At 46.5% G+C, this 16,084-nt stretch overlaps 1 long non-coding RNA gene across 1 annotated transcript; it reads right to left on the bottom strand.

Annotated features, from left to right (window-relative positions):
• Positions 1-4,613: 4,613 nt before the first annotated feature.
• Positions 4,614-14,555, bottom strand: LOC135905150 (uncharacterized). Its single transcript, XR_010565335.1, has 2 exons — positions 14,223-14,555; positions 4,614-5,753 (listed from the first exon to the last, which is right to left on the bottom strand). It is a non-coding gene; the product is annotated as an uncharacterized lncRNA (long non-coding RNA).
• Positions 14,556-16,084: the final 1,529 nt, after the last annotated feature.

Raw genomic sequence — 16,084 nt, 5'->3', positions numbered from 1 at the left:
TCTCGCCGACCGCAGCCTTTGTACGTTTTAATACGGCTCGGATTTGAAATTACATTTTCGCATATATCAGCCATTTTTGTTTGGAGTTCTCGAAACTCACCAGATTGAGTATTTTGTTTTGTTAGAATGGAACAGCTTTCCTTACTGGAAGATAAGGCGGAAACTTCAAGCCCATCCATTCGTGTCTCTTTTCTGGCTCACCAAGGATAACCAAGGCTTCTCTCGCAGTAAGGTTGTCGTAATTCGAAACGTTTATAGATATAGAATAATAATAATAATAAGCTTTACTGTACGAAGGAACTCCGTGTCGTTAATCTCGGGTGAAGCCCTCTTGTAGAGCCTCACTGGCCGCAGCGGCTCGCCGAGCCTGATCCAGGTGCGCCAGTTGACTCCCCAGTGCCAGCTCGAAAAGCCGTGCCTCCCAAGACCACGTCGTGAGTGTCTGTGGTGAGCTCACCAGCCTGGATACTGCCTGGGCTGAGCGCTCCGTACACTGGTAAGTAACGTGTGTCAGTGTGGTTGTGTGGTCGTGACACCAGAGACATATCCTGGTTGTGTATACCTCTGGAAAGATTGCGTGCAATCTCGATATGTGCGGGTATGTGTTTGTTTGGAGGCGGCGCCAGTCCCTGGCTTATTGGCTGGGATGGGGAGGAGCGCACTTCCGTCTGGTCAGGCGCTGGTCCTCCAATATCTGCCTTCTAGTGATGGTTTCATTTATTTATTTATTTATTTATTTATTTATTTATTTATTTATTTATTTATTTATTTATTTATTTATTTGTTTGTTTGTTTATTTATTGCCATACTCTCAAGCCGCGGGGGCATTACAGAGAGAAGTGGTGATTATTACAAACAAATTCGTTAACAATATTCTTGAGGTTTGTGGCGTCAGAAATGGCAGTGATGGAGGCAGGGAGGCGGTTCCAGTCATTCGTCGTTCTTGGTAAAAAGGAATCAAAATAAACGTTGGTGCGACAAGTTGGAACTTCAACCTTAAAACGATGATCCGTGCGTGACGATATGTATGATGGCGGGGAGATTAGTTCATCCTTAAGTGTTTCGTTAGAGTAATAAATCTTGTGAAAAAGGCATAGGCGAAAGTATTTACGACGTAACTCTAGGTTAGGCAAGTCAAGGGTTAGTTTCATTGATGAAACACCTGCATGACGAGAATAATTCGAAAGAATAAAACGAGCAGCTCGGTTTTGAATGGATTCGATAGTGTTTTTTAGCTTTAGAGTAGAAGGGTCGAAAATGGAGCATGCATATTCAAGTTTAGGCCTCGATCACTAAGGATTTATACAGAAATAACTTGACAGCTGCAGTTGCCGATAAAAAATTACGCTGTAAAAACCCAAGCATGCGATTAGCGTTACCGTAAATGTAATTTATATGAATGTTCCATGTAAGATTGTGTGTAATGTAGATACCAAGATATTTGTATGATGATACATTTTCTACAGGTATGTCGTTAATATTGTACGTAGGAAGGGTGGTATTTCTTACAACACGGGACACACGCATCGCCTTACATTTATTAGAATTGAGCTTCATTTGGGATCTAGCACACCATGATGTTACTATGCCAATGTCTGATTGACGAGTATCGCACTCGCCAGAGTTAGAAATGACACGATAGAGAACACAGTCATCGGCGAATAACTTAACTGATGATTTAATTTGGTCTGGGAGATCATTAATATAAATTAAAAATAATAATGGTCCTAGAACCGAGCCTTGCGGTACACCGGAGGTTACTCGACCAGTGGAAGAGAAGTATTCGTTAGCATAAACAAATTGGGAACGGTTAGACAAAAAACACTTGATCCAAGCAAGCACGTTAGGATCAATGTTGAGGTTACTTAATTTAGTTAAAAGTAATTCGTGTGAAACAGTATCAAATGCTTTGGCAAAGTCTAAAAAAATGCAGTCAATACGTCTTATGGTAATCTCGTATGATTACCATCTTGTATCATATGTATCATACTATTGTACTACTATGTATCATACTATCATTGTATCATACCATCTTGTATGATTACCATCTTGTACCATCTTGTATGATTACCAATATCATGGTAATCATGGTAATCTGAAGGGGATCTTGAGGAGGGCTCGGCCAGCAAGTCCTGGAGCTACGCAGTCCGCCTCCTCGTTGCCCCTCAGGCACGTGTGCCCTTGGCACCAGGCGGCGGAATGGTCCTCTGTCAATCCGGGGCCCAGGATATCGGTGACACACCTGGGAAGTGTGCCTCTGAGGTATAACCGACAGGCGGCTTGTGAATCTGTCAGGATGTATGCGGGGCGACCCCTTCGTTCTGCTTCTCTGATTGCAAGGGCTATGGCTGTTGCCTCCGCGGTGGCGCTTATCTGGTCCGTATAGACAAGCAGGTCACCACATTGTTTTGGTTGGTTACTGCCATTGCGTATGCCAGATTTCTGGGGCCTTTTAGTGGTGTGGAGTAAAGGCTAGCGTCGGTGTAGTAGGTATCAGGAGCGCTCGTTCTCTGGAGGAGTTTTTGTGCTCGCGCTTGCCGCCGCTTTTGGTTGTAGAGCGGATGCTTGTTCGTGCCAGTCATACCTGGTGCCTGAAAGTAGCTTTGAATCTTGTCTATAGCGGTTTGCAGTATATCTTTCCGTTCTCCATAAGAGCCCTTGGTTGCCCATAGTCTGATGTCGTCCGCGTAAAAGGCACAGCCTAGGTACGGTGTATCCTCCAGTTTGACTAGTTTCCGGAGGCCGATGTTAAAGAGGAATGGAGACAGGATGGAACTCTGGGGCGTGCCTTTCAGCGGGAGGTCGCATGGTGGTGAGTTTGTGCCGGCCATGCCAACCTGTACCTTGCGATCGCCAAGGGATGCAGACACATAGTGGAATATGCGTTCCCCGCATCCAATGGCCGTGAGACCATCTAGTATGGTAGAATGCGCGATGTTGTCGAAGGCTTTTCCGATGTCGAGTGCAAGGAGTAAGTTGTTGAGGCTACCTGCAGGTGGGTTAAGCGCCTCCTTTTTGAGCAATAAGAGTATGTTCTGGGCAGACATCCATCGCTTGTATCCGTACATAGATGTTGGTAGGAGCTCCCCTTCTTCGGTGTATTGTTCGAGGCGAGCGAGTATAACTTTTTCAACGATTTTGCCCATACAGGATGTCAGTGAGATTGGTCGTAGCTGACCAAGGTTTCTCCGCTGTCTTGGTTTAGATGTGATTACGATATGTGCCGGTGGCCACTCTGTAGGTGGTTTTCCACCCGGTGTTCTTGCAGGCAGATTATGCCTCGAGAAATCACCGCCTCCTGTATGTATAGGGTGAGTGTAGCGTGTTTGTTGTGCAAGAAATGAGAGTCCCAGGACCGTATTGTAAGGTCCATGGACCGTCCCAGGACCGTTGTAAGGTCGGGGTCGCCTATTTTCCATGATGCGAGGTGATGGTTATGGTTTAATCGTCCGAGGTTAGCATGCTTTTGTCATCGAACTGCTGGTATCGCTGTTTGCTATGCTTACGTTTACGCTTCGATTCTTTGTCAAGGGTTTCATGAACGCATCGCTTTAGTTCCTGAAATTCTACCAAGAACTGTTGCATTTGTATGTTAGTTTGCTGCTTTAGTTGTTGTTGAGTTAGTTGTAGTTGTCGTTGTCGTTGTACAGTTAGGTTTGCTTCTGGTTGTTGTGTCCTTGTGTGAACTACAGTATGTCGAGGTGGTGTAGTTTGTGGTTGTGTGTGCCCGTTCTCTGGAGGCTTTTCGTTTCGGCTTACTATTCTGCTGTTACGTAGCCTGTATACTATGGATCGAGCCCTGTTTGGTAATATAAGTTAGAGCCGTCGCTTTGATGGGTGGCGCCATCTTCTTGACAGAGCTTTTGGGGCTCCCGTTAAATAAGTGAAATAGCGTGCTCGACGCGAAACCCAAATGCGTCTCGCGCATGCACAATGCCTTCGACGCTATTTCTTTGGGGCGCCAAACGTTTGGGGCCCCTACTATTCTAAACCACTCTAATTTGTGCCTATACGTTTGGGGCGCCAAACGTTTGGGGCCCCTATTCTAAACCTCTCTAACGTGTGCCTATAGTGCGCGTCATTGCGCACGCCACGTATACCAGCCAACTGACTGACTGAATGTGTGGCCTAGTGCGTGCGTCGATGGGTACCTGACGGCGCAGCTAATGGGTAGGATGTGGCGTCACGTTAAGGGTGTATAAAACGAGTGCATAAGATAAAAACGCATATATGTACAAATGAATGGCGCTGAGCGATCCTTCGAGTTATGAACTCCTCGCGGGTAAGCGAGCACGTTGAGACGCTTGACGCGTTTTCGTTTGGCCTTACCGAGGCGCAGTTAAAACGCACGCGAGAGCTTGCGCAAAGAAGAAACGTGCAGAAAAAAAAAGTTCCCCAAAGCAACTGCATGTAACGCTTTCGCATTCGCACACTTAAGGAGTCGTAAGTGTCTCTGCCTAATTGTTTGAGCTCTCATCACAACGAAGCCGATTAAGAGAGTGAGGTAGGGTAGCCAAATAAATGTTTTCGCCTTATGAAGAGTTTCCTCATTTTATTGGACTTTGTCAGGTAGTAAACATTTTACACTGCTTATATTTCGTAAAGACTCGAAGCACAATAATATATCGCTATTTAATAAGCGTCTCAATGCAATTGTCAACACAATATATGTATTTCACTGAATGTCCTGCAAGACTTGCAGATTTCGCTAAAGATGCCCTCTCAATTGCAGCCGAGGCAGCTTGGACCTATGCGTACACGATGGAGCTCGCCAGAGCACCCTCTTGCACCGCGTACCAGCGGAGGGGACCCAATGTAGCACGTCGCGAATCTTGATAAACTGTCTCACGTGAAGCCAGCCGTCCAGAAGCAAGATTTCCAAGCGTTCTCGGGGTTCGACGCTCTTGTCTCATTACAAGTCATACTTGCTGACACCTGTGACTTCCATGAAAGATATCATTTCAAGCAGCCGACGTGTGGTATCTCGTATCATTTCTCTGATTTGATCAGCGCATGGCTAGGCGGCTAGTTCTTGAACTCTGGTCACTATTCCACGGCCACTGGCGACACGTTCGAAGGCCTTCGCGAAGTGTTTGTCTTTCGTGCCGAGAATGAAGTGCGCGGCGCAGTCAATAAGAGCTGCGTTGCGTCTGACGAAGTCCTTCACAGCGGTAGAGTGCTTTACGACTGCGTGGTGTTCGATGACCTCCAGTGACGCCAGAGCAGTGTTAGATGGGAGGCCCTTGGCAAGGTAAATAAGCAGGAGCCGGCACGAAGCAACGCAGTAAGCTTCGTACTCAAAGTGCCATATAGTTTCGCTATTCGCAACGATACTCGCAAGTAGTGCCACACTCTGTTTGTCAAGAACGCTTATGTCACAGCGGTGGACAGTGAGGAGCCAGTGAACCAGGATGGTCGCATGGCGCTCGCGCGCTTCCACGCCAGAAGAGCCATGAAATATATGGAGGCACAGTAAAGAAAGCTGACCGGGAGGGCCCTCGCGCAGTTCCACGTTGATGAAGTCGAGGGCTTCGTTCCATGTTGACAGCTGCGCGACGACGTGACAGACGCGTTCAGCAGATGACCCCGAACCCTGCAAGCAGCCGAACTTGTAGACCAGGCTCCTCGCGGTAAATGGTGTTGTCGACCACCGCAGGTCGGCGTAGATCTTGGTGGCCGGCATCAGCTTGGGACAGAGGTGGTTCGATGAGGAGCAGTGACTCCACAAGCTTGGCGGTTCCGAGCCCATCGTGCTAGAAAAGAGCGATGTAAGGACGTTAAGAAACCTGCCTCCTTACAGACAGATTAGCAACAAACATTCGCGTACGAATGCAATTCACACGTATAAATTTTGCTTATCGTCATTATCATACAGGTGGAGCAGTGTGTCGTAGCAATAATGGCCACCTCTAACGCAGCTTTACACACTAAAAGTTCGTGTAGGGTGGGGCAGAGACATTATTATTGCCCGGTCTGAATTTTCGAGCACCGATATGACCCCTAACCATGCATAGCTACGTCGTCGGTGAAAGAAACGCACCGCAGGATCAATTCTACCGTCGTTTGAGCTTAACAGAACGATGCCACGCCGTCACATTACGCGTGCGAGTGCTTCGCGCGCACGCGTAATGCCAAGACGGTGGATCGATTGACACCTGCGGCAAGTTATTTTTTCATCCACAGTCATTGCCATTAATTTATCATTTCTTTAATTCAATTATTAAGCACAAGTAATTTCCCCTATGTTTTCCTTGGTGTTTTTGTTGGCTTCTCATGATGTTTAATAAAAATCGGGCCCCTCGGTTAACTCCCTTTTTTCTCGTTGTTCTAAGGCAATCATTTAAGAGCAAACCCCTTCAAGCTGGACAAACTGTTTCCAGTTCTATAAATAGTTCCCGATAAGTTTATTGGCTATCTCACGAATCTCATATCAATTTAGGTTTGCCAGTAAATAAACAAAAAACGCATCAGGAGCATTCACACAGAAAGAATACAAGGACATTTTTTGGAAACAATACAAAACAAAAGAGTCTTGATTGGAGCCATGTCCAAAGGCAGTAAAGGTGTTATGAATGCGTATAAGTTCTTGGAATTTAGGTATGTCTGTTTCGATGGTGACGTTCGAGGGAAGCTCACTCCAATCTTTCATGGTATGTGCAGCATATCAGAAGCTTTATTTTCTTTCGATAGCCTCGGTACTTGAAGAGCTGCCGGTTGAACGAAGTCATGAAGTAATGCGTTAACATAAAGCTTGTGAAAGGGTGGTAAGCGCGAAAGTTGGCGTCATATATAGTGATAAACCTTTCATGTCGGCAGCTTCTTTTGACCTTCTCAGGCACCCACTTTGTTGAGTTAAAGTTTACTTCCTCCACATTTCTTCCATATTCAGGATCATAAAAATCGTGCAGCTGCAGAATACCTTAAAGTTTTACAATTTAGTCAGTTTTGTCAAGTTTAGAGAATGTGGATTCCATGCGAAAACTTGCTGCAGAAACATCAAATATGAGAACAACTATTTCATCTCTAGTAGGTTTGAAAACCACCTATCCAGTGTATTGCCATACCACGGGCCTATCATCGCGGTGACGGGAGCTTCCATACTACGTGCGTATCATCGAAGCGACGAGAGCTGTAACTTCTTCGCGACGAATCAAGAATTTGACGCGGGTGGCGTCATCACCCGCCCCACCTGGTTCCTGCCGACAAGAAGTCGCCAAACTGATTCCTGCCGACGAGAAGTCGCCAAAGGGACTTAAGGAAGAAGCGACCCATTGTGAAGAGAGAGAGTCGCCTCCGGCCGCCCAGTCGGTCTGATGCGCTCTTACAGCTACATGTACGCTATCATCAGCTATCTGTAAATATTGTATAAAGTTTTGCGTTTCTTCATCTTCTGCGGAAGAAGTCCGTCTCTCGTCCTCCACCCCGAAGTCACAACATCAGGCACTTGCAAGTTATTTCTGTTTCAACACATGCATCGCGAAGAACAATGAAAGAAGTGAACGTGCTACGTACAACGGCACACTCACACCGAACAAGAGTACCTAACCATCTACATTCCTACTCGTGGAACTAAAACATTTTGCACATGTTATTGAAGCTTCCAGCACAATTACAATCAGAAGTGTTTCAAAATATATCTGACATTTTAAATATTGCTTTCATCAGTGCTGTTGCTGTACATTCTTGGCGTGCACAAGTGTGTACAGAGCGCCTGAAAAGGTTAACGCTGCTATGCTTGCGTGACGTTAATATTCGGAGATAGCTGCAGTTTCGCCAGAAAGACGATGCATTGATAGTGATAGCAAAGTATTACACAACTACGAGAAGTAAGAGTGTTAGTTCTTACAGGGCGCATAAATTGCGCTAAACAATCGCTTCCTGATTAAAAAGCACGTTGCACGCGTGCACAGGCAAACACGAGCAGATCTCATGTGATCACCGCCTTCATTTGTTGCCACCATGCTGGCATGAAGAAGAGCGGAAGCAGCGGCGAACGAACGCTTCGTGCTGCTTCTTGCTCCAACGAGTATCGAAAACTTTATTACGCGACCTCCAACAAAAGGCACGTGAGAACGCGGTGTATACACGAACCTACCAGCCGTCTCGGCTCACCAATCTGCCGCAGATTACCTGAAAGGCTCGCACAGCCATGCTCAGCTACGCCGTGCGTAGCAACGGCCTGGTTAGAAGAAACGCGCGCTCACCTCCACCCCACCCCCCCTCTTTTGCTTGCACAAGACTGGGAGAGCGGAAAGGTGACGCGCATCAAGCCAACATCCTACTGGTTCAACCTCGCCCATTTTTCCTCACACTCACAGCACACGGCGCGCGATAGGATCTCGTCACTATTGTACTTTATCCGGAACATCACGCCGACGACGATGATAACTGCAGAAAATCGCCTGGAGTGTCCCTATAATTGCTACGGCAATAACAAAATGAATAGCCTGGTTATGTTGGGGTTCAATAGGCTTCGTCAAAAAAGAGACCACGTGTTAATTAGCTAAGGAAAGGGGGAGGTTAATACGATAATTCCATCTTTAATTGGGCTGCAAAGGTAAACATAAGATATTTCTAGTTATCAGTAAGTTCCGTGGTACTGTTGTTCAGCGTCTAGAAAGTGAGAATTCCATGAGTGTGCTTTGTAAAGGACATTGCTTTTGTTTTACAGTTGTTTATGTCAATAGCGAGAAAAGCATAAATATACCTATAAAGAAAGGGGTCAGACAGGTATACACAATCTCTCCAATGTTATTCACTGCGTGCTTGGCAGTATTCAAGCTATTAAACTGGGAAGGCTTAGGTGCAAGGATCGACGGCGAATATCTCAGCAACCTACGGTTTGCTGATGACATTGTTCTATTCACAAACAATGCAGGCGATTTATGACAAACGATTGAGGACCTTAACAGAGAGAGTGTACGATTGGGCTTGAAGATTAATATGCAGAAGACTAAAATGATAAATAGCCGGGCAAGGGAACAAGAGTTCAGGATCGCCAGTCAGCCTCTAGGTCTGCAAAGGAGTACGTTTACCTAGGTCAACTAATCACAAGGGAACCCTGATCATGAGAAAACTATGGGGTTTTACGCGCCAAAACCACTTCCTGATTATGAGGCACGCCGCAGTGGAGGATTCCGGAAATTTCGACCACCTGGGGTTCTTTAACGTGCGCCTAAATCTAAGCATGCGGGTGTTTTCGCATTTCGCCCCCTGATCATGAGAAGGAAATTCATAGAAGAATAAATATGGGTTGGATCGCATACGGCAGACATTGTCAGCTCCTGACTGGAAGCTTACCATTATCCTTAAAAAGAAAGGTGTTCAATCAATGCATTCTACTGGTGCTGACATATGGGGCAGAAACTTGGGAGACTGACAAAGAAGCTCGAGAACAAGTTAAGGACAGCGCAAAGAGCGATGGAACGAAGATTGTTAGGCGTAACACTCAGAGACAGGAAGAGAGCGCTGTGGAGCACAGAGAGCAAACGGGTATAGCCGATATTCTAATTGACATCAAGAGAAAGAAATGGAGCTGGGCAGGTGATGTAATGCGCCGGTTAGATAACCGTTGGACCATTAGGGTTACAGAATGGGTACCAAGAGAAGGGAAACGCAGTCGAGGACGGCAGAAGACTAGGTGGAGCGATGAAATTAGGAAATTCGTGGGCGCTAGTTGGAATCGGTTGGCGCAGGACAGGAGTATACATGGAGATCGCAAGGAGAGGCCTTCGTCCTGCAGTGGACATAAAACAGTTTTATTATTATTATTATTATTATTATTATTATTATTATTATTATTATTATTATTACAAGCCAACTAAGGCTTAGACCGGCCTGCTTGTGTTGTTTTGTATATTGTGTGGCAATAAACATTTATTATTATTATTATTATTATTATTATTATTATTATTATTATTATTATTATAATTATTATTATTATTATTATTATTATTATTATTATTATTATTATTATTATTATTATTATTATCAATAGCCAAAAGAAGCCCCACGTGCTGACTGCATCCACGTCAGCTTGGAGGGTTAGCGGAGGTCGCTGTTAGAAGGAAATGATACAATATATTGCGCAGTATTCTGCGAAACAAGTGGGAAGAAACGGTTGGGTGAGATGGAATGTAAATTAAGAAGCGTAGAGGGCATAGCACGTTGCTTTGGAGAATGCCTGATGATATGTTTTCATAAGGAGAACAATAGTGTTTCATTTGTGAATCGCTTGCGTGGCGTTAACAACTCTTTAGTCAACGCATGCGCGTTAGGTTCCATCTTAATATATTCCTAGCTTTCATAGCACCCTACAGTGTGGCACACGATCGAATGTCTTCGAATAGTCGAGGAAAATGACATATTCAACGCCGCTGTAAATAGGCGAAGTTAAGTCACTAATAAATCCAGCTAGCTGCCCTTCATAGGAATAACTATTGCGAGAACCGTTCTCATGTTTACAAATAATGTTGCAGTTCTCAATAAGGTTCGAATCAGTTTTTTAATGAATTATGTGCTTTGGAAATTTGCAAATGATTGTTTGTTGCGGAAATCAGTTGATAGCTGAAGCGATGCGCGTTCACGGGATTTGAACAAAGGTGGGACTTTGGCTACGTTCCTGTCTTCAAAATGAACTCGATTGATAACATTTCTAAAAAAAACGGGAGTTGGTACTTGGTTAGTACACTGAGATGCGCTCTTCAGAATTTTACTATTAAACATCACCTGAACCCATGAAGAAGCAATATCAGGCTTATTGATTAGAGAGCAACTGTGGTTTGATTTATCCTTATGTACGGCATGAATATAACAAGGGGAGCAGATCAACTCATCTAAAGCACGCTTCATGCGCGGATGTCAGTAGCACTTTGTTTTCGTTAGTTCTTATTGCGATAACAAGCATATGGACACTCCAGGTGCATTTTTGCCGTCGCCGTGATGTTCCGCATAAAGTCCAAGATGGATAACACCGTCACCCTGCGTCGTATACTGTACGGGCGAGTTAAATCACGCGAGGGAAGCCTGCGATCGCGGCTCCATCTGGCGCGCGCGAAGGAGAAAGCGGAGAGCTGGGCTATAGCGCTTAACGTTGCGTATGATCCGAGGCAAATAAGGAATGATTGCAACTCAAGAAATCCGGCAGCGCTCATGCAAACGCCTGCCCCACTGCACACACGCAAGACAAGAGTTGCGTTCTTTCGTCATTTGCATCAGCTCAGCCCCAACGTTACGCGTATTCGCGAACGAGCTGAAGGAAGTGGAAACCGCGTTTTCAGGTAAATGTTAGTCGTGCTCCTAGACAGAGGTGCACCGCACTAAGCATAAAGACAAGCTCGTGTTGTCTATACTGTGTTCCGTTAGGGTGCAATAGTGAGCATGTCGGGCAAACGGGGTGGTGCATGAACTAAAGTCTTCGTGAATTACACAGACATAATGTTGAAATGGTTGTCAATGGGCACCTCGCTGTGCATCGTTGCCGTTGTGGCTGCAGGCCGCTGTTTGATAATGCACTTGTGATCACAAATAGAAAAGACAGACTTACAGACCTTCGCGAGAAATTGTCGAAACAGAAGAGATTTCGAAAAGGGGTGACCAGTGCTTAAGCGTTGCATCGCTGTCATTGTGAATGAAGGAGTGAGAATCCTTATTCCTGAATAAGTGACACGTGCGCATGCAGGGTTGTCTGCAGCTGATCACGTTTTCTTGCCTCCCCTGTCTTTTTTGAGTTTTCCGGTCATGTGCTTTATCGCCCGGAGCTCAGGAAAATAAGCTTCACTTAGTTCAGCTATGTGCGTGTAAACTTTTTTGTACCCGTCTAATTCGCTGCAAAACACCTAAAAAATGCCGCAGATTACGCGGACAGATCCACGCGGTCAGAGGACGAATTCTGCATTGTCGACGGAAAGGCCAAATGCAAACTTAGCAACCAAGAATTTTTCGAAATGCTACACCCGTACTACGATTACGCGAGCAGCGTTCAAGCACTTCTGGATTGCCAAATGCCGGCAGAATCATCCAAGACAGAGGACATCACGAGCGTTCTAAGCGGGTACATTCAGTGTATATACATGTTCAAAATGGCTAACAGTCCAGTCGACGGGATAAATGAGGTGAGAGATTCGCTGTCCCCTCCGTTGACATGTCCCGTTTTCTTCGCTGTTCGCCATTACCCAGATAGCACCGTTTCTAGGCTGCACGTGAACCATCAGCATTCTTATTTGAGATATAAAGCAGAAAGCGCAATTCCTGCGTTAAAAAGAAGTGAAGGGTTTAATGCTGTCGAAAAAAAAAATGAAGCGGCAGACCCGTGAATTGTGAGACTGCTATTTGTGTGCAAGGACTGCAAAAGTGGCTGCGGAAGAATGGCCCGCACGAACCGCTGTTACGCCTTGCTTGCACATGCCTACTTAATCGACTGTATATGCCACACAACGCAATACTGCAGTGGACGTGTTTTTGCAGACGAGTTCCTAGGCGAGGCGGACATAGTTTGGGGTTACTAACGCGAGCTTCAAAAGACTAAATAACAAAAATTTATTAATTCCCTTTTTTGTATTAGTGTCTTGTGGGCAGTTGTATAAATAAATTATGAGGCAGTGACATTTTCGTGCAGACCCACATTTTGAAACTCTCGAAAATCGCACCTAATTCGAGATATTCGTCAAATTCCAAAGCTCATCGAGGCAATATCGAGGGCCTGCTGCGCGTCAGACTGCAACACCACGTAACGAATTGTGGGGTGACGTGAATGATAGCATGCCGCGGCAAATCCTCACTTGGCAAAAAACCAAGCAGGCTTCTCAGGCAAAACGTGGCGCATCAGTATATAGCTGCCGCGACTGGCCGTGACGTTCGGTTTCCAACTTTCTCGCGCTTGTCACGGGGCATTTCGGTCTGTTATGATGGCGGGGCCGCCTTTTATGCGCTCCCGCGACGCTCGGTTTCGATATTGTCTGGATTTACTGCTGACTCTCTACGATAAATATCGAATTAGGTGCGACTTTCGTGCTTAAAAAAATTGTACTTTAAAAATGTTCTTTGACACGGTGCGAGTCGCGAGCTACTGAGTGACCGTGGTCGTTCACTTCTATCCGAAGCTGTAGAAGCCCTCCTTCGGGAATGCAACATTGTCCGTAGAACTACAAGCGCCTATCATCCGCAAACCAATGGTATGACTGAACGCGTCAGTCGTACTCTCGGCGACATGCTCGCCATATACGTCTCCGCTGACCACACTAACTGGGACCCCATCCTCCCCTTTGTTACGTATGCTTACAATAACGCCACTCAGTCTACCACGGGATTCTCTCCCTTCTTTCTTCCTTATGGTAGCGAACCTTCCTCGTTAGTGGACACAATTCTTTTGTATCGCCCCGACGCTTCCGAATCTACGACTCTATCCGAAGCCGCCACTTGTGCCGAAGAATTTCATCAGATCGCTCGCTCACTTACCGCGCAAGACCAGGCCAACCAGAAACATGGCCGTGACGCAAGCTTGACTTTTTCGTAATATTCAGCTGGAACGCTGGTATGGCTCCGCGTTCCTTCCTCTACTCCTGGCCTTTGCCTACAGAGTTCAGCTCAAAGTATGACGGCCCTTACCGGGTTCTACAAGAGACGTCCCCGGTCAACTACGTCATTGAACCTATTCAGCCGTATATATACTAACAGCTTCGCGCACGCGAAACTGCTCATGTCGACCGACTGAAGCCGCGCTGCGACCCACCAGTGCTGCCTGTTCCATAGGGCGCCAGGATGGTTCCTTTTTCACCGGTGAGTGATTTTATTGAGAAATACGGGCGCCAGCATAAGACGAAGAGGGAGAAGACGGTTGTTATTGCTCGCGCTCGCCCGGCTCGGCCGTTCTCTCTTTCTGTGCATTAATATAAAACGCCCAGCGCGTCTTCCCTTAAACGCGTACTATCCCTGCTTTCAAGTTAGCCATTTAAACTGACCATAAGGCACTAATAAACAGAAATGTTTGCTAGCCTTCTGAAGCTCACGTTATTAGAGGCGAAGTATGTCCGCCTCGCCTAGGAACTCGTCGGCAAAAATGCCACGTTCGCTGCGCTTATAGCCTCTTATAAAAAAATCTGTATTGGCTAAAAAAAAAAGAACACCCTACATATCGGCAGTACTGGCCCTTCAACGGTGCGGCAATATGATGTCATCTAAGAAACAAGAGAGAAGTGCCTGTGTGGTAGGCAACAGTTGCTCACCTGCCGTGCAGACAATCGGTGATTCTTGACAGCTGCTATGTGCGAAGTGGCGCTTCAATGTCGACGCTGCCTCTGTAGGTGCCCCGCAGTGGATTCTCGAACATAGGCTCTGCCCACCAGAAACCGAAGGGTCGCGATCATTTTGAGCGTGCACACGGGAGCGCGTGGGCACCGTGCGCGTGACTTTCCGTACTGCCAGCGCAGTTTAACGGCGGCGCCGAGAAGCAGTGCGCATGCGCAGTGCGTCTGGCGTGCGAGAATTCTACTTTCACGCGCAATGGGTCACGCAAGCACGCTCGTGTCGTCTGCTACACGCGTACCGCAACAAGGGAGCCGTAGACTTCAAGAGCGGTAACAATGTTGAACTTTACGTTCCACACGGTGTATATAAGTAAAATTGAAACTGTGATATAATTTGCCTACGTTCTGAAGATCACTGTTGGTCTGTGGCTAGTCTATTGCCGGGCATGCGTACTATACTTGTGGTATTATATTTGTCCACATTACCACATTGGTCAGAGCAGCTGTTGAACCTCAGCATGGCCCGTGTTCCTAAGAAGGGAGGCGAGATATAGTCCAACTTTCTCTCAAGGGATATCATCTGCGCTCTATCTATGCCCAGGTGCAGAAGAGGTCATTAAAGACTGTCACTAGGATTTTCCAAGCATTGAGCAAGGAAAGCCGCATTTTTGACGCCCCATATGGGCGTCGACGAAGGGCAACAACGGATGAAGAGGAGGCGCTTATAGTATCTGCAGTCGTGGAGAACCCGTTTCAGTCCGCGACTAAGTGCGGGAGCTACTGGATGTGGACGCTTCTGTTAGCATACGGCGACGCCTCAGGAGTGCTAGTCCGCGAAATCCTGTGGTTGCCCAAAAGCCCGTTCTCACTGCTTCGAACAAGGCGTCAAGACTGCAATTTGCCGAAGTGCACGCCTCATGGACTTCCGATGACTGGGGTCGAGTGTTCTTCTCGGACGAGTAAACGTTTTTAACGCGTCAAAACCAACGCGTGCGAGTGCGGCGAGCAAGAGGGACATGCTAAAAGCTTTTTCCGAACGGACTTTATTTTGTGTGAAGAACTGAATTTAAAATTATTTCTATGCGGTTACGAGCCAGCCGATGAGCAGGAAGTCGCCGCGAGCAGACGCACCTGCGGGGACACGTAGGGCACGGTGTCAATGCATGGTCTCGAGCCTCTACACCGCATAGAGGGCGCTCTTAATTCGCACAGCTGCTGCAGCGAAATCTTGGACGACGCGCTCTTATCTTACACTCACACCACTTTCCCAGATTCTGATTTTGTGTTCCCGCACGCCCTTGCGTGGGTGCACACTGCGAAGGTTGAGAAACAGCGCCTAAAAACTCGTAGGGCACATCTGCTCCCCTGACCGGCCAAGAGTGCTGACATGAACACCTGCAAAAATGTGGGGGGGGGGGGGTGCATAAAAGCGACCATGTTGCAGCACCATATTTATTCGGCGACTCTTGAGAGCTGTGGGTAGTTGGCTGCGAAGAGTTGGAGCATCATAGAGCAAATAATTGATTGCCTGCAGTGTAATCTTCACTGCCGTCTAGAATGGCAGCACTGGTTGCTGCAAAGGGGGATATGACAAAATATTACCGAAATTCAAACAGCGAATAATTCCAGTTTACAGCTGTTACTTCTCTAAGTGTCCCAATAGTTTGTGAAAAGTACACAAAAAAATAGGTCGGACGTTTGTATTCCGTAGCCTGTTTCCTTCATTGTGTGACTAAAGGAACCCGGACTAAAATAACAAGCAAGAAACCTAGGTAACGATTTCCAGGTAACTAAGGTAACGGTAAGGCCGAGAAGCACATGTTGCTCCAAACTCGTGATAC

The sequence above is a fragment of the Dermacentor albipictus genome, chromosome 1 (genome assembly GCF_038994185.2).
Source record: "Dermacentor albipictus isolate Rhodes 1998 colony chromosome 1, USDA_Dalb.pri_finalv2, whole genome shotgun sequence".
In the NCBI taxonomy this organism is placed as follows: Eukaryota; Metazoa; Arthropoda; class Arachnida; order Ixodida; family Ixodidae; genus Dermacentor; species Dermacentor albipictus.
Note: the sequence above shows the minus strand (reverse complement) of the source record. Positions and strands in the feature narration are given on the sequence as shown.